Below are 19623 nucleotides of genomic sequence, written 5' to 3'. Positions count from 1 at the left end.
AGGAGAAATTAAACCATGATAAAAAACATTATGATACTGAAACATGCTAGTGCATTAATCCTATACATTGGTATTGTTAGTAAATACGACTTTACGCCCACATTTTAAAAGCCCTGTGCACGTAAAAATCAGGGGTCATGCACGTGGCTGGGCCCTGCGTGCGCAATGCACATTTTCAAAATGGCCCAGCCACGCAGAAGTGCCGGGCCAGCTAAAAGGGGTGGGATGGGACAGAGCCATTAGATGCTGTCCCGGCGATGCACGCATGTTATAAAAATCGGCTTGTCCATGTACGTGCACCGGAAACCACATGCACGTCCATGTTTTAAAATTGGCCTCTATGTGAGCACTTTTCAGTTAAACATTTACAACCATCTTTTCAAACACTTTTCAAATAGAAAGAATATCTGTTAAAATAGACTCAGGAGTCAAACAGAGCTACAAAAGAATGAGTATCCTTACTAGGGATGTGTAGAGGCAAAATATTAAATTTTTTTGTGTCTAGGTTTATTTTTCCAAGATTGTTTGTTTAATATTTAATTTATATGAATTAATATTTAATTAATATTTATTTATTTAATATTCTGGTTTGGTTTATTTAGCCAACTGGAATAAACATTTAAAGGTGAATTGTAAAAAATGATGCATGCGTAAAAATGGAATGTATGCACATAAAGAGCCTATACTCACACATTCTGTGTTTTATAAAAGTAGAAAATGTGTGTATGTTCACTTTCATGCACACACATATCCATATAAAAAATAGGGTGTGCAGGAAAAAAAAATTAATTTTTGTTTTTCGGTTTGTTTTTGGGAATATTTTTCTCACGAATTTCGGTTCGTGGAATGTTTCATTCATTTTCTCCATGTGAAAAAAACAAATAAAACTTTTTAAAAAATATCAAACCCCAAAAACATACAAAGAAACAAAAAAGGGGCTTCCTACCCACCTGGAAAAATGCCAAAGCCAGGATCCTCCTCCAGCCCCCACTTACCCAGTCCAGTGGGGATCCTTGCATAGCCTGAGGTTGTGGTAGGTCGCCTTGACCTCGGCATTAGCCTACCTGAGGCCAAGGCTTTGACCAGATCCTGGGTCAAGGCCCAATGCTGTGGCCCAAAAACTGGAACATAATGCCGGGGCTTCGACCCGGACCCAGGCCCAACACTGAAGCCTGACACAGAAGCTGGGTACTGATGCCTAGGCCTCAGCCTAGGGTCAAGCCCAGGCCCAGAGCCCAGGCCCAGAGCCCAGGCCGCGAAGCTTTGATAACGTGGTCCTCTTTTGTCTTCTTTCTTTGTAAGCTGACCCCAGTGGATGGCACCATTTTGATGTACGGCAATGCTGTACAATGCCATATATCAAAATTGTGCCATCCGCTTTGGTGAATGCATTGAGCCTGAGTCCGGGCTCAGGCTCTTGTGTTGGGTCCCAGCCTCTGGGCCGGACTGTGGCATTAGGCCTGGGCCTGGACTCTGGCCTAGGCTGAGACCCAAGTATCGCTCCCCTGCCTCTGGGCCAGGCCCTGGTGTTGGGCCTGGGTCTGGACTGAGGCCCTGGCATTGCAACTTGGCCTCCAGGCTGAGCCATGGCTCAACCCATGGCCCATGGGCCCGAGCTCCGGCCTGGGTTGAGACCCAGGCATCATGACCTGGCCTGGATCAGGTAAGTTATTGTTTCTGGGGGTGGGCTCGGATCTCTGTTAAGGCCCCAGAATTAGTCCGGTCCTCAGCCAAGACTCCAGCATCGCACTTGGGTTTAGGCCATGGCACCTGCTTTGGGCCTCGGCCTTTACCCTAGGTGAGGCCCCTGCTTTGGGCCTAGGCTTAGGCTAAGGGTCTGGTATCACACTCTGGCATAGGCTGTGGCCCCTGCTTTTGGCTTCAGCCTATGCCCTAGATGTGGCCCTGGCCTCTGCCTAGGCCCAAGCCTGAAACATTCCCTTCAAAGGCAATGAATAAGGTTTGTTTCATTGGCGGGGGGAGGGGGAATTCATTTTGGGGGGCTGCCAAATAAAACAAATTGTCCTTATTCATCACATTTTTTAAAATTTGTTTGAAATGAATGCAAATCCCTAGTAAAAAAGGGGCGGTCTAACAGTTACATGCATAAGTTACTATTTTAAAAGTACTTACAAAGATACATTTTCCAACTTACTTGTGTATTTTTACACCTGATGTTTATCTGATGTTAATGATATTAAATGTATTTATTGTGTAATTCTGACAGGGTAGGAGGTCTGGGTGGACTGGGATAGTTCACACTGAAGAACCAGAAGGGTCTTAATGATCTGGAGAAGGACTGTGTGAACTGGTAAACTAATAGGTTAACTGGTTAATTTCCTTAATGCGTTGCATTTTTTTAAATTGGCCAACTTATGCAGGTAAAAGGGACTTATGCAAGGAACTCTTATTTACTTTTACAGATAAAATATACACATTAGGGGTGTGCATTCGTTTTGAACTTAAATGTAAAACGCAACTTTTTTTTTTTTTTAACTTAAAAAAGTGATAAGGCGAAAACGATCGGATTTCCAACTTATTCAACATAGCTATGTTGAATAAGTTGGAAATCGCGATTGTTGATCCTAAATAAAAATTGAAACCCCTCACCCTCCTTAATCCCCCCCCCCAAGACTTACCAAAACTCCCTGGTGGTACAGCAGGGAGTCAGGACGCCATTTCTGAACTCCTTTGCGAGGAGCACGTGACGTCGGCGTCACGTCGGAGTGACGCGGCGTCACGTGATTCCCTGCGCGATCGCTCCGGGACCCTCGTTGCACCCAAAAGGAACTTTTGGCCAGCTTGGGGGGGTTAGGAGGCATGACACAGAAGCTGGGTACTCCTGACCCCCCCCCCCCAAGCTTGGGGGGGGGGTCAGGAGTACCCAGCTTGGGGGGGGGGGTCAGGAGTACCCTCCTGACCCCCCCAAGCTGGCCAAAAGTTCCTTTTGGGTGCAACAAGGGTCCCGGAGCGATCGCGCGGGGAATCACATGACGCCGCGTCACGTCGGAGGGGGCGCCGACGTCACGTGCTCCTCGCAAAGGAGTTCAGAAATGGCGTCCTGACTCCCTGCTGTACCACCAGGGAGTTTTGGTAAGTCTTGGGGGGGGGGGGGATTAAGGAGGGTGAGGGGTTTAAATTTTTATTTGCACGTATGGACATAGACTCAACTTATGGAATTCTCCATATAAATTGGAGAAATTGGAGAATTCCATCCGAAATTGACCCCCCCTTTCGACTTATGGACTTATGAACATAAACTTTTGCTCTGCACATCCCTAATACACATGTATATATTTAAAATAGGCACATAAAAAGTAACCACATTGAAATTATTGCACATATTTATGCATAAAGTCTACATATGCACGTATGTTATGTCATAGAATTACCTGTATTTTATAAAACGCACATATATATGCCTGCATTATAAAATACTATAGCATAAAGGCACACGACCACATACATGCATACATGCAGCTGCGTGCAGTTGTTTAAAAGTTAACCTCCCCCACTTCATTGCAGCCCCTGACATCCCTTTACCCTTTCCGTAGCACTGGTCAAAGGTTGTAAGAGTCAGGAGTGATCCCTAGTCACTCTTGCCCCACTGCTTCTGCTTTACAATTACCACAGTCTCAGAACTGGCTGGTGCCATGTTGTTTTCATGGTTGTAAAGTAATACAAAGAACAAAGGAGCATATGCTGCACTCAGCAATAATTATAGCAAACACAACAAGTGCAGAGAATGGACTACAGGAGCTACTCGTCAGCAGCAGGATCTGTTGCAATGAGATCAAATGCTGTATTCAATCTCTCTTCTCGGACTTTGTCAAAGGATGAATTAAAAGTTTTAGAAAAGGGGTTATCTTTTGTATCCACAGTTAAAGGCAATGATTTTGATTTACAGATACGTCTATATTGCTTTTTTCAGGTCTTTAAAGCTTAAGTTATTTTTTGCTGACATTCCACAAGTTCAGGATGATTCGCTTGTATACAAAAAATCTTGATGGGTTCCTCCTGGTCCCACGGACCCTATCATAGTAGTATTTGAACAGCTAGTACAATCTGAAGTTCATCAGTTGTTATCTGCAAATAGATATGTTTACTATAATCTGACTAAAAATGAAAACTGATGTATTAAAGCTTTGGCAAATGATTCCAATATTGTGATAAAATCTGCTGATAAGGGTGGGGGTATTGTCATTTTAAATAGGAATGATTATGAATAGGGATGTGAATCATTTTGACAATTTAAAAAAATAGTCAGATATTTTTTAAATCGTCAAAAATCGTTAGAGTCGCGATACAATATAAATTCCCCCGATTTATCGTGAAAAGTCGTAAATCGGGGGAGGGGGGGAGGGCGGGAAAACCGGCACACCGAAACAACCCCTAAACCCACCCCGACCCTTTAAAACAAATCCCCCACCCTCCTGACCCCCCCCCCAAATGTTTTAAATTACCTGATGGTCCAGTGAGGGGTCCTGGCGCGATCTCCCGCTCTCGGGCCATCGGCGCCATTTAGGATGCCACTAATATAAATGGCGCCGATGGCCCGATAAAAAAAAAAACCCCACCTGACCCTTTAAAATTACCCCCTTAGCCTCCCCCACTCTCTCGACCCCCCCCCCCCAAAAAAAACCTTTTACACATACCTGGTGGTCCAGGGGGCCGCGGGGACCGATCTCCCGTTCCCACGCTATCAACTGCGCTAAAAAAAAATGGCGCCGATGGCCCTTTGCCCTTCGTGACAGGGCAAAGTTAGTGCCGGCGCCATTTTGAATATTGGCAATACGGCCCAACTGCAGGAGATCGCTCCCGGACCCCCACTGGACCCCCAGGGACTTTTGGCCAGCTTGGGGGGGCCTCCTGACCCCCACAAGACTTGCCAAAAGTCCAGCAGGGGTCCGGGAGCGACCTCCTGCACTCCGGCCGTATTGCCAGTATTCAAAATGGCGCCGGCGCTACCTTTGCCCTGTCACATGGTAAGGGCAAAGGGCCATCGGCACCATTTTTTTTAGCACAGCTGATAGCGTGGGAATGGGAGATCGGTCCCTGCGGCCCCCCTGGACCACCAGGTATGTGTAAAATGTTTTTGGGGAGGGGGTCGGGTGGGGTTTTTTTTTTTTTTTTTTAATCGGGCCATCGACATCATTTAAATTAGTGGCAGCCAAAATGGCGCCGATGGCCCGAGAGCGGGAGATCATGCTGGGGACCCCCCACTGGACCACCAGGTAATTTAAAACATTTTGGGGGGTTCGGGAGGGTGGGGGATTTGTTTTAAAGGGTCAGGGTGGGTTTTTTTTTTTTTTAAATCGGCGCGGACCTCACTAAAACAAATTAGTGATGTGAATTGGAATCGGAACCGATTCCAATTCACATCTCGTAACGATCAGATTTCCTCCCCCCCCCCCCCCCCCCCCCAGCCGATCCCAATCATTAAAACGATTGGGCACACGATTCACATCCCTAACTATGAAGCAGATCACTGTGCCAATTGAATGATTTAACTTTCTATCTCCTCCTGGCCACTGACCCCAAGGAGGGTTTAAAATCAATAATAGAATCCTTAATTCAAGACGTCTTAGATTGTAAATTCATTACAACTCATGAGGCAAATTTTCTAATAGAAGAGTTCCCAACAATTCTGGTTTTCTACACCCTTCCCAAAATACATAAAACTTTGATTAACCCGCCTGGCAGACCGATAGTCTCGGGCATCGGATCTGTTCTTGAACCTTTATCCAAATTTGTGGACATTTTCTTGAAGCCTTTTGTTTCCAGGAGTAAATATTATGTACGCGATTCCACACATTTAATCACCATACTGCAAACTTTAACTATACCATCCGGGCCCATTTTTCTTGTGACATTAGATATAATATCTTTATATTCAAATATTCCACAGGAAGAAGCATTGAAGGTAATTGAAAACACATTAAATACATGCTCAGATCCCATCCGTGTCCCGACAGAATTTTTAATGGAGTTAGCTAAATTAGCGTTAAGAAAACATTATTTTTGCTTTGACACTCAATTCTATCAGCATGTAAAGGGCACTGCCATGGGGGCCACAATGGCCCCTAGCCTGGCGTGCCTTTATGTATTCAATTTTGAGGAAGTTTGTGTTTACCCATCTGAATGGACTCCATTTCTACATCTATGGTTGCAATTTATTGATGATGTGTTCTTAATTTGGCTTGGCACAGACATTCAATTTTTTGTGTTCATAGATTGGTTGAATAATTGTAATAAGAACTTAAAGTTTAATTTCAGTATACATTATTCTCAAATTTTTTTTTTAGACATTTTGATATCATTTAACAATCAAGAATTTTCCACCACAATTTTCAGGAAGGAAACCAACCGCAACACATTACTTATACCTTTGATAGTTGTCACCCCAGGACTTTGAAAAACAATATCCCTACCGCCCAATTTCTTAGGTTGCGGCAGTTATGTTCCTCAAAGGTTGAGTACACACTTAAGGCTAAGGAGATGTCAACTTGCTTTATTGAGAGGGGATACCCGAGAAAGGTAGTAAAAAAAGCTTTTAAAAGGGCATTATATGTAAATAGAGATTTACTATTTTTACCACAGAATCGTTCTCCTGATGTTATGACCAACTGTATCTTACCTTTTTCCATCCTGAGTAGATCTGTGACAAATATCATTCGGAAACATTGGAATTCGCTTTCTCTACAGAATGTTTTTTAAACCCTTTGAGATTTACGTATCGTAGAGGAAACAATTTACGAGATATGTTAACATGCTCTGAGTTTAGCACAGTAAGTTCTGATCACTCTGTCACTAGCATTCACAAACCCTGTGGGCAATTGCTCAGTGTGCCCTTTCACTGACACTATGTTTCAATTTGAACATCCGACGCAAAAGAGAACTTACACTTTGCAAGGGTCCTCTGATTGTAATTCAAAGGGTGTTGTTTATGTAATTCGATGTCCGTGTCCTAAGTTATATGTGGGAAAAACATCAAGAACGATTAAAACTCGAATTATAGAGCACCGGTCAAACATAAAAAATTCTTGTGAAAACGCTCCTCTAGTTGAACACTGGATACAGTTGTCACATTTTATTTGACCTTTTTTTCTTTGTTTTGGAAGTAGTCGCTCCCACGACTCGGGGGGGGGGGGGGGGGGAATTACTCAATATCTTATTCACAAAGAACAGAGATGGATACATACTTTGAATACAGTGATTCCTAATGATTTAAATAAAGAACTTGATGGAGTTTTTTTTACCTAACTTTGATTGTCCCCCTCTATACTTGCAATATGATTGGTTCTCAGAGTCTGTTATCTGATTGGTCCATATGTTTTTGCGCCTTTTTTCAGCTGTTCTATTTAAACCCCAGTACACCATTGTTTTTGTGCTCCCTGTTAAGTCTCTCCTTCAAGCATTACGGTATGTCTCTCCTTTACAATTATTTCTTTAAGTATTAATTTGCTTTACTGTATGTCGGTTCGTGAGCCTATTTTTACATAGTCCATGTTTGTTATGCTTATTTTTAGAATTACTTTAAAATCGTATGTCCCTCCCAAAGCAACCTCGGCAAAACATGGGTCCGTGTCGGGGGACCCTGGGAAAGCTAAATTGTTTAAAGCAGTGGAGTTGCCGCTTGGATAAAATAAGAAAAATAAAATTGACTTCGGAAATTTGAATGGACTATGAAACATTCTCTGCACTTGTTGTGTTTGCTGTAAAGTAATGCAGCCATAAAGCACTATGGGGCGGATTTTAAAAGGCGCGCGAATAGCCTACTTTTGTTTGCGCTCCAGGCGCAAACAAAAGTACGCTGGATTTTAGTAGATACGCGCGGAGCCACGCGTATCTGCTAAAATCCTGGATCGGCACGCGCAAGGCTATCAATTACGTATAGCCGGCGCGTGCCGAGCCGCGCAGCCTACCCCCGTTCCCTCCAAGGCCACTCCGAAATCGGAGCGGCCTCGGAGGGAACTTTCCTTTGCCCTCCCCTCACCTTCCCCTCCCTTCCCCTACCTAACCCACCCGCCCGGCCCTGTCTAAACCCCCCCCCCTTACCTTTGTCGGGGGATTTACGCCTCCCGGAGGGAGGCGTAAATCCCCGCGCGCCAGCGGGCGTCCTGCGCGACGGGCCGCGACCTGGGGGCGGGTACGGAGGGCGCGGCCACGCCCCCAGACCGCCCCGGGCCGTAGCCATGCCCCCGTACCCGCCCCCAAAACGCTGCCGACACGCCCCCGACACGCCCCCCTCGGAGAACCCCGGGACTTACGCGAGTCCCGGGGCTCTGCGCGCGCCGGGAGGCCTATGTAAAATAGGCTTCCCGGCGCGCAGCGCCCTGCTCGCGTAAATCCGCCCGGTTTTGGGCGGATTTACGCGAGCAGGGCTCTGAAAATCCGCCCCTATGGCTGTAAAGCAACATAGCATCAACAGTCTCTGAGGTGGCACCATTTTCAAAGCAGAACCAGTGTGATAAAAGGAACTGAGGATCGCTCCTGTCCCTTTCATCATTTCACCAATGCTACAAGAAGGGGTAAAGGATTGGCAGGAGCCATAGGATATATGTGATTAAAAAAAATGTTTCATTACATAGTGTATGCTATTTGCTGAAATGAAACACCCAAACATTTTCAGGTTTTACAAATCAATTAGGGATTTGTATTTTTTGAAACGAACCAAACCAAAAATGGACATGTTTGGTTCATATCGCACATTTGTTTTAAATGAATGCATATTCCAAGCCACTCTTCCAGAGGGCATCAATTTCTGTGAGTGGTAGTTACATCTTTGCATACTGGTGGAAGAGGAAGTATCCTGTTTAAATTCATCTTGCAAACACCATAAGAACATAAGATAAGAACATAAATAAAAACATCCAGTCAGATTCTTCCCTTTACCTGTCCTATGTTTCATCCAGCATGAAAACTCAAAAATGTGCATTACTTTTTTTTTGTAGAGCCAAATATCTTACCCTTTTCCTACCCTATATTTATACTATGAAATAAAAGACCAGATCCATCACTTTTATTGTGTAGTTCTAGGAACAGATGGGCTAAAAGAAAAGAAATACCTCAGTAAACCTGCTATATCTTTATTTGTGAATGCTTACTGATTTAATCCTTGCTTTATTACATACTTACTCTTTTAATCTGGATTCACTTTGCATCTGTTTTTCTATGTCTTCAGCACCATACCATTTGTATTACAGCTACAGTAAGTGTCTGGAATCCCTCAAGGCCTGGTACAAGCCCACCCCTGCTAACACCCTCTTCTCCCACCGTCCCCAAAAAAAGAACTGAAAGCAATATCGCATATGAAATGATACTGAGAGGGGAGCAGGAAGGATGGGGCTATTTACTGATAGGGGAAAAGAACACCACAGCCTCATGGTTCCTGGCATAGAGAAACATCTCCACCCTTGGCTCCATGTCAAAGGCATTTTCACACATTTCTGCTCTCTCCTTGCATTTCTCCAGAACAGTTCTAGCTGCTTTCATTTATAGAATTAAAAAAAAAAAAAGCCATGAACACTTGTCAACAGGTGATGCCTAAAAATTTCATTGGCAAAAAAAATAAACAAAAAACTCAAAGAAGTGGGGGTGCAGCAGCAGCAACAACAGCTGCAGGCAGAAGCGAGGGAGAGGTTTCCATCTGCCGTCTGTCAGAGTAGGCTCTTCAAGGCTTGGATCTGAGAGACATTCACATTCTGGGAAGGGATCTGATTTAAATTTTGTCAGCATAGCAACGGCTTTATTGAACAGATTTGCATAGTTTTGTATATCTGAACGGGTGACTCAACATATTCCACTTACACTGACTGAAATGAGAATTATCTTAATTTTTTTCTCTTTTTCTTTTTTTAAATTTACCCCTTCCAATCTGGTTTATGAAGCTGTATTTTAATCTTGGAATTCATGAAAAATTCTACCACCTTCACACCTCGGCCCACAGAAGAGAAACAGCCTTTGAAACTATTTTTGGCAATCTGTGGAGTCTCATTGGTGTATTGTGGGTTGCCTTGGTAACCCATGATTGGTTCCATTCTAGGGATGTGATCTTTTCCTTAGGGATTACAATATGTAATATGATCTTCCAGTACCCCTTCCATAATATTGCATGTCCTTGGCCAGAATCATGGACTAAAGAGAATAAAACTGCTTCTTTCCAGTTCTGAGCAGCTGGTCTCAGCTGTACTCATCAAGTTCCAAACCAAGCTGCCTAGATCACCTGGGGAGGGGAGAAGGGAGGGAGGCACAGTAAATTAGGCCAGCAATGATTTAGAACTATGAGTCATGGGCATCCAAAATAACTAGAAATTGTTTGTGAGCTTGGTGTGGGGTAAGATCAAGGTGGTTCCATTTTGGCAATGGGCCATGGTGGACAAGAGCAACTGGGGAATATTCCTGACACATTTCCACTTATTTGACGCCACAGATGGGGCAAGATCATGCATCCATGGAAGGTGGGGTATAGTTTTTGTATTTTGGCAGCAAGGGGGGGGGGGGGGCAGGCAGTGGCAGTGATGGTGGTAGCAGTTACATTTTGAAAAAAAAAACACAATTTTTTTTCTTTTTGTTTCATTTTGAAATGACAAGAAACAAAATGATTTAAGGTGATGGTGTAGAGGGTGGTTATCCCTGACATAAAACAGACATTCTTTTTTAATTTTATGAAATATATTCTTTTGTTAGCTGGAAAATTGACGGCTGCGTGCAATTGATATCCTCCCAATGAATTGGAGTTCAATATCACTATATGAAAACATGGACATTGATCAATACATATGAGGAAGATGATGATAGAGGGGGTATGTGTATAATACTGAATTCCATCCCTGAGGAAGCCCCAAGGAAGGGGTGAAACGGGTGTCCCGTCGGGCATTAGAACATCAGATATCATATTGTATAAATTGAATCAATGATTGTGTTAACATGGTAGATACTTCGTATCTGATATGACATCTAAGAGTTTTTTGTTTTTTTTTGTGTTTTAAAAATGATACAATGTAATACATGTTAATTAATAACAGATACTTGGTATCGGTAACAACAGTGAATGTTTATTTGGAAATAAGGATGTATTGTAATATTGGGGGTATATAGTGGGGGGTACCAGCGTTGTTTATGTACCAGTTGGGTTTTTTAGTATGAGGTGGAATATGATGGTATGTATGGTGTGTATGTGAGTATGGTGTGGAAGATTTTTAACGGGGATATTATGTATTGCACTTAGCACTTTCTGTTAAAAATTGTATGAGATGTTGTTTGGAAATAAATATATATAAAATATATGGTTGGCTTTAAATTGAGCCGAGTTCCTCTGGGTTAGTAACATATAATGAGATTAACAGAGGATGCACTTTAGCATACAACCTGATCAAGAAACAAAATGCTTCATTTTGTTGCATTTTTCATATACTTTCAAAATGAATGCACACACGTAGGTTTTTAAAATTCATATGCGTGCATGGATGCGTGATTTTATAACATGTGCACGCCAGCACGTACATGTTATAAAATCCAGGGCGGCACGTGCAAGGGGGGGGGGGGGAATAAAATTTTGCACGTTTAATGCAGCGACATTGCGGCCTTCTTCAGTTCCCTCCCAGTCTGCTCCAATTAAGGAGTGCTTGGGAGGGAACTTCCCTACCACCTACCCTAACCTTCCTTCCCTTCTCTTCCCCATCCCCTAAATGGTACGTAGCTTTGGGGATTTGTTTTGTTTTTAAGTTGCTGCTCCTCCGGAGCAGAAGCAACTTGCACATGCTGGCTGACTGCTGGCGCACGCTTCCCTGCACCAACACTTCCAGCCCTGCCTCTTCCTGCTCCCCCGGACTGCCCCTTTTCTTTGGCCCGGCTCTTGTGCACGTAAGCACCGTTTTTTACGCATGCTGGCCATTTGAAATCGGGCCGTTAATATTTTTAAACCTTCATCTCCAGTTGAGTGCATGTGGAGAACTTTCCTAGGTATTGCTTTTTGTAACTCTTAGAACATAAGAACCTATGATATGCCATATTGGGTCAGACCAAGGGTCAATCAAGCCCAGTATCCTGTTTCCAACAGTGACCAATCCAAGTCACAAGTACCTGGAAACTACCCAATCATTAAATAAATCTCAAGCTACTATTGCTTATTAATTAATAGCAGTTTATAGATTTTTCCTCTAGGAACCTTTGTTAAACCCAGTTACACTACCGCTGTAACCACATCCTCTTGCAATGAATTCCAGAGCTTAACTATGTGCAGAGTGAAAAATAAGTTTCTTTGATTTGTTTTAAATGAGCTATTTGTCAACTTCATGGAGTGCCCCGTAATCCTTCTATTATCTGAAAGAGTAAATAACCAATTTACATTAACCTGTTCAATTACTTTCATGATTTTGTCGACCTCTATCATACCCCCCAGTCATCTCTTCTCCAAACTGAAAAGCCCTAACTTCCTTAGCCTTTCCTCACAGGGCAGCTAGTCCATGCCCCTTATCATTTTGGTCATCTTATTCTGCACTTTCTCCAGTGCAACTATATCTTTTTTGAGATGTGACAACCAGAATTGCACACAATATTCAAGATGTGGTCTCACTATGGAGAAATACAGAGACATTATGACATCCATCGGTTTATTTGGCATTCCCTTCCTAATAATTCCTAACATTCTATTTGCTTTTTTTTTTTTTTTTTTTTTTTAATCACCACAGCACAATGAGCCAACAATTTCAATATATATTATTCACTATGATGCCTAGATCTATTTCCTGGGTGGTAACTCCTAAGAACCTAACATTGTGTAACTACAGCAAGGGTTATTTTTCCCTATATGCATCACTTTGTACTTGTCCACATTAAATTTCATCTGCCATTTGAAGCCCAATCTTCCAGTTTCAAAAGGTCCTCCTTCAATTTATCACAATTCTCTTGAGATCTAACTACTCTACATAATTTTGTGTCATCCGCAAATGTGATCACCTCATTCGCCTTACCCCTTTCCAGATCATTTATAAATATATTGAAAAGCACCGGTCCAAGTACAGATCCCTAAGGCACTCACTCCACTGTTTACCTTTTTCTACTGTGAAAACAGACCATTTAATCCTACTCTCTGTTACCTGTCTTTTAACCAGCCTGCAATCTCAAAAGGATATCACCTCCTATCCCATGACCTTTTGGTTTTCTTAGAAGCCTCTCATGTGGGACTTTGTCAAACGCCTTCTGAAAATCCAGATACACCACATCTACTGGTTCACTTTTGTCCACAAGTTTTTTTGTGAGGCAAGACTTCCCTTGGGTAAATCCATGCTGGCTGTGTCCCATTAAACCATGTCTATCTAAATGTTTTATGATTTTATTCTTTAAAACAGTTTCCATGATTTTTCCCGGGACTGAAGTCAGGCTCACTTTTCTATAGTTTCCAAGATCACCCCTGCAGCTTTTTTTAAATATCAGGGTTACATTGGCTATCTTCTAATCTTCAGGTAGAACAGATGATTCTCATGACAGGTTAGAAATTAATTGAAATATTTGTTTATTTAAAGGTTTTTATATACAGATAGCTATTTACACATCGTATTGGTTTACAAGTAATGTACAAGAAGATAGAGAAAATACATGGAATGATTTAGGTTACATGGTATGATAAACGGGAATGATCAAAACATGGTATGTAGAGAGTATGAATGAAGATCTTTTGGCTAAAATAGCCTCTTTCACCTCATGTTTTAGCCATGCTGGCAATTGTTTGACCTTCCTTAATGTGTGGAATACAACTGGACTTCATTTCTAAGATGGTCTTTTTTAACAATGAAAACAAAACAGATAACTGCAATGAAACTTAGAAGTGGTCCATCAACGTTGAGGTATAGGTGAATACAATAAACAAACAAATGTTGCCTTTAAGGTGTGTATATAGCAATATTTATTGAACAATTGGTCCCCCGACACGGAACCATGTTTCGCATGGACTGCATCAGGAGGGATATATTAGATTATATATGAAGGAAAGTCCGTGTAGCTCTTGATTCAACAAGAATTTTATAAAGTCCTTTTTACTCTCTAGTTCCCTTTTTGCCTGACAGCTCCAGTTACAGTGATGTCATTAGCATTGTCATGCCCCTTCACTCGAAGGCTTCCTGTCCTTTTGTGCCGTTTTTCATCCCCTTTATAAGCCAGCATTTAACCATGTTATTCTTGTTGATGCAGCTGTATTCCTGAAACCCATCTAACATTTTGAAAAGGTTTGTTTTTTTTTCTGCTTTTCTGAGTGTTTTTGCTTCTTGTATTTTATTTGCCTTGTATTTTAATTTATATTGGTTCACAAATTTTATTATGGCACCCCTGTCGCGACTCTAAACCCCCCCCCCCCCCCCTGTAGAGCAGACAGCCTTTTTGTTCTGCGGTGCACCATTAGTAGCTTTAATCTATTTATTTATTTATTTAAGGCTTTTATATACCGACTTTCTTGATACAGATCAAATCAACTCGGTTTACATCGAACTAAGCAGAACTATAACCAACCATTCAGCAAGTGACAATTTGAAGGAGCATAAAAGTTACATTATAACAAGGTTGCCTTAACTGGGAGGAGGAAAAAAGAGGGGGAGAACGAAGATAATTACTATATACAATAAATTACTATATACAATGGAATATGGGAGGGAGGCAGGGGGCCAAACCTCATGATGACTAGTGAGCAAGATTAGCGTTTGTTTATTTACATAAGCGAAATGATAATTCTAGATCAGGCTGTTGGGTTAGTTGCGGGGAAGGCTCGGCAGAATAGCCATGTCTTTAATTTCTTTTTAAAAGTTAGTAGACAGGTTTCCTGCCTGAGGTCCAGAGGTATGGCGTTCCAGATGGAGGGCCCTGTGGTAGAGAATGTCCTGTCTCTGATGTTTGAGTGGTGTACACTTTTTATTGGGGGAACATGTAAGGATCCCTTGTAGGCATCTCTTAAGGGTCTAGTCGTCGAGTGCAATATGAGAGGATATGAAAGATCTAATGGGGTCTGATGGTGAATATTTTTGTGGATAATTGTCAGTGATTTATGAAGGATCCTGAAGTTTACCGGGAGCCAGTGAAGATCCTTTAGGATGGGGGAGATAAGCGCTCTCCGATTAGTATTTGTTAAAATTCTCGCCGCTGCATTTTGGAGCAACTGGAGAGGTTTTAGAGTAGAAGTCGGTAGACCTTGCAAGATGGCATTGCAGTAGTCTATCTTGGAGAAAAGGATGGCTTGAAGGACAGATCTGAAATCGTAATGGAATAGGAACGGTTTGAGTTTTTTTGAGTACTTGTAGCAGCAGTCCCTTGTATGTTTTATGAACTGCTTTAAGTTCAAGTGGCTATCTATTATAACTCCAAGATCTCGTGCATGGGATATTTGTATGCTAGAATGCAGTTGGTTATGAAAGGGACTGCCTTCTGGGGTGATTAGCAGTAGTTCAGTCTTGGAAGTGTTGAGCACCAGGTTGGTTAATGCTTGAAAGGTGATGGTTGATCATTTGCAGATGGGAGTTTCATAATTTGAGTGTTGAGTCCAGTGACTTGGATATGGGGATTAAAATTTGTACGTCGTCGGCATATATATAGAACTTAAGTTTTAGATTTGAGAGTACATGGCATAGAGGGAGTATGTAGATGTTAAACAGGGTGGGCGATAAGGAAGAGCCCTGGGGAACTCACCCCTCTGTAATGCGTAGGATGTGAATCGTTTTTTGACGATTTAAAATATTGTCCGATATATTTTAAATCGTCAAAAATCGTTAGAGGCGATATATAATAGGAATTCCCCCGATTTATCGTCAAAAATCGTAAATCAGGGGAAGGGGGGAGGGGAAGGGGGAGGGCGGGAAAACCAGCACACTAAAACAACCCTAAAACCCACCCCGACCCTTTAAAATAAATCCCCCACCCTCCCGAACCCCCCCCAAAATGTCTTAAATTACCTGGGGTCCAGTGGGGGGGGGGGGGTCCCGGTGTGATGTTCCACTCTTGGGCCACGGGTGCATTTGATAGAAATGGCGCCGGCGCTACCTTTGCCCTGTCATATGACAGGGCAAAGGTAGCACCGTTGATTCACTCGATGGGAGCGTTCTTTTCTGAGATGAGGTGATGGCGTTTTTCTGCCTAAGATAAGAAAGTCTAAACAAATTTGAGATGTGTGTTCCATATATTTGAATGGTTGAGACGTTATGAAGTAAGAGTCGGGGATGTGCTAAGCTGTGCGTCTGGGCAAGCTCTTTGGGACGTACAGAAAGCCCTGTGGATAGATGTTGGATACATGAGCAGTGGGAGATTGTTTGGAAAAGCTCTCCTGAAGAAGCCTGAGGGAAGGCGAAACATGTAGAGAGAACATAAAGAGATCAAGAGGATTGGCGTTCGTGTAACGCATAAATTAATGTGCAATATGACTCTTTCTGCTTACAAAGTGAATTGTATCTACACTTGATAATGTGTTATGAGAAGATTTGTATTTCATGTTGAATTTGAATGTTTAGAAATCTGGAAATTGTTTTTTATATGAGGTTGAATGGAAGGTGTATGAGTGATATGTGATGGATGGGTGGTGTTTGAGTATGATGTAATGTTTTATAATAATATATAATATCTATTGTGTGGGGTATTTTGGATAAATTGTGGATGTTTTTAATGAAAATTTTCACCAATAAAGATTGATAAAATTGGATTGATGTCACAATATATGTATTAGCTGTCATATGACAGGGCAAAGGTAGCGCCGGCGCCATTTTGGTTCCTGTCCCCCGACGTGCGAGCGTAGGAGATCGCTCCCGGATCCCCGCTGGACCCCCAGGGACTTTTGGCCAGCTTGGGGGGGGCCTCCTGACCCCCACAAGACTTGCCAAAAGTCCAGCGAGGGTCCAGGAATGACCTCCTGCACTCAAATCGTGTTGCCGTAATGCAAAATGGCCATACGGGTGGCGCCATTTTGCAACGAGTATTGCAACACGATTCGAGTGCAGGAGGTCGTTCCCGGACCCCCGCTGGACTTTTGGCAAGTCTTGTGGGGGTCAGGAGGCCCCCCCCCCCCAAGCTGACTTACACGCTCTGCCTGTCTCTGGGTACCTGCATGTATAACAGAGATCATTTCATAGAATGCTACCCTGGAGGCTCTGGATTTCAGCTTTCTACCTAAAAGCCTAAATTTGGCTTCCAGAACCTCCTTCCAACATTTTCCTATGTTGTTAGTGCCTACCTATACCACGAGCACTGGCTTCTCCCCAGCACTGTCTAGGTGACGTGTGAGGTCTGCCACCTTCACACCAGGTAGGCATGTTATCAGGTGATCCTCATGCCCACCAGCCACTCAGACATCTACATTCCTAATAATCGAATCACCAACTATGACCAACCTAACCCTTCCCTCCTGAGCAGTAGCCCTGGGAGACACATCTTCAGTGTGAGAGTTCAATGCACCACCTGGAGAGCAGGTCCTTGCTACAGGATCATTTTCTGCTGCACCAGATTGATGGCGGGTAAAAAATCATACATGTGTCACTCGATGCAAAATACTGGGAGGCCCCCCTCTTGCTGCTGGACTGCTGCCTTCCTCTTAAATTTGTTCAGTTCCTAGTTATGTTCAGTGTTCCTTGATCGGTGTGTCCTGTCCTTGTCAGTTCTGTTCTTGTTCTGTCTTACATGCACTCTACCCCCGTTTCCAGTCCTTGTCTGTGTGCAAACCACAGTTTGAATCCTTGCCTGCATTCAAGATCCTGTTCCAGTCCTTATCAGCCATCTACACCAGTATCAGATCCTACCCTTTCCAGCACTCACCAAGATGCACCAGTGCCTCTGCAAAGCCCTACTGGCCCCAGATCCCAAGAGGCTGTTAGGCAGAAATCCAGCCTAGTCCTGACCTGCCCTCTTGTGGCACACCCTGAATGGTGTTCCCTCAGAGGGCTACAAGATCCAGAACCTGTCCGGTAAGTCAGACCCCGAATTTGACATTTATGTTTCTATACCTCATTTTGTCTGTACTGTAGCCCTTCAAACTTTCTGGCATGCATTGCCTGCCATTTTCCTATTTTTGAATTGTGGGACTATGCAGAAATCTACTCTATTAATGCTGCCTAATATGATCAGTCCTTCTCTTACCAAAGTTCTGAACATGAAACAAATACATATTTTATTTGACAGCAAGAGCTGGGGCATTTTCCATTTCCAAGCTAAGGATCCCACTGCTTGATGATACAATTGTTACTCAGACCCCAATGCACTGGAAGTGCAGCAAATGCCCAGCAAAAAAATCTCATATATTCCTAAAATGCATGGAGTATGCTTCCCTTAATTCAACCTGGTGGGAAGGTTGGTGCTTTCCTGGGTTCATGCCTCTAAATCGAGATTGCCCAATTTACTTTGCAACCAAGCCAGCTCCCTTGAAGACCACATCAAGCTCAGACACAGGCAAATTTAGCCAAAGAAAATTAAAAGCAGTCACATGGGAGAAATAAAATCAGTTTCAACACCCAATACTACCTCCCTGAAAAACACTAGGACTGCAGACATAAATTGCTAAGATAACTTTAGTTCCTTACCTGTAAAAATACAGCCTGCTTCTAAATTTGGCTCTGATTGTCTAGGATCAACAGCACACCTTGACATGAAACTCCTCCAAAATCAATTACAGACTAGCACTGCCAAGGAGACAGATAAAAATCTTCCTTAGGACCAGGAAAATCCATGACATGTACTGATCCCCAAGTAAAGTTAAATTAAGGGACCTTAAAAGCTGCAATCAGAAACTACAATACTAAGTTAAAGTCTGCTTTGGTAAATCCAGCTTCCACAACTTTATAGTCTGCCAAACTATATTAACAGAAACATTTATTGCAAACACCCAAGGAAGTTTTAAATCCTTACCTATAACATGGAAAGCTCCTGCCAGGTCCAGCCACAGCAGGCAAGAGTTAATGAATGTTTCACATAATTTTGCCTTAGAATCATTGTTCCAGCCCACAGAGACTTTGCCACAAATGCTGATGGACTCTGCCTATGTGATGTCTGCTGAAGAAGTTCCCAGCAAGGAAGTATTGAAAGCCATTGATTCCTGAAACACTCAGGTAACCCAATCAACTTTAACTGCACTGTTAATAAAAAACAAAACAAATAAAAAAAAACCCCCAAACAAACACTTGTTCTATTGAGTCTAATTCCTCACCTGAAAAAGTAAAACCTGTTCCTGAATCCAAATCTGAGCACCAAGGCCAAAGGAATATCCTAAATCCTTCTGCTCTGTTTCTATCAGCAGAAATGCTGGGTCAGGAGCAGTCAATTGAGTCAGCCCAGGTAATTCCTCTGCCATCAGCTGCAATCAGTCCACCTTTAATGAGGGCAGCTTTGAGGTCTAAGACAATTGGTTGTACTTTTTCCAAGCCTGTTTTGCCTGGATTCTCTCTGTGTGAACCAGGTCCTGAGACCAACTCCAAGCCCACTGCAGAGAATCCAGTCCAACCTTTTGTTTCCACTATGTCTGCCGCTTCACCCCCAGACGAGCCCAATTCCTCTATTCAGCCTTAAATGATGTAATTAACACCTTTAAAGCTGTCTATCCATTCTATGCTTCCTTTTCAGCCTGAAGGGACAGTTACATCAGTTCAAGTGTCATCAGCTTCAGTG

The 19623-nt window shown here is 42.8% G+C and overlaps 1 long non-coding RNA gene across 7 annotated transcripts in view; it reads right to left on the bottom strand.

Annotated features, from left to right (window-relative positions):
* LOC115090336 overlaps positions 1–19285 on the bottom strand; it is a 74451-nt gene extending 55166 nt beyond the window's left edge. For 3 of the 7 annotated variants that reach the window (XR_003856382.1, XR_003856376.1, XR_003856383.1), the window contains exon 1: positions 18868–19042. This is a non-coding gene — a long non-coding RNA (uncharacterized LOC115090336). Of the gene's footprint in view, positions 1–6903; positions 6968–18542; positions 18783–18867; positions 19043–19165 lie in introns of those variants that run through there. The other 4 variants (XR_003856379.1, XR_003856381.1, XR_003856377.1 and 1 more) reach the window with 4 other exon arrangements.
* Positions 19286–19623: the final 338 nt, after the last annotated feature.

The sequence above is a fragment of the Rhinatrema bivittatum genome, chromosome 4 (genome assembly GCF_901001135.1).
Source record: "Rhinatrema bivittatum chromosome 4, aRhiBiv1.1, whole genome shotgun sequence".
In the NCBI taxonomy this organism is placed as follows: Eukaryota; Metazoa; Chordata; class Amphibia; order Gymnophiona; family Rhinatrematidae; genus Rhinatrema; species Rhinatrema bivittatum.
This window is presented reverse-complemented; position numbering and strand designations above follow the sequence as displayed.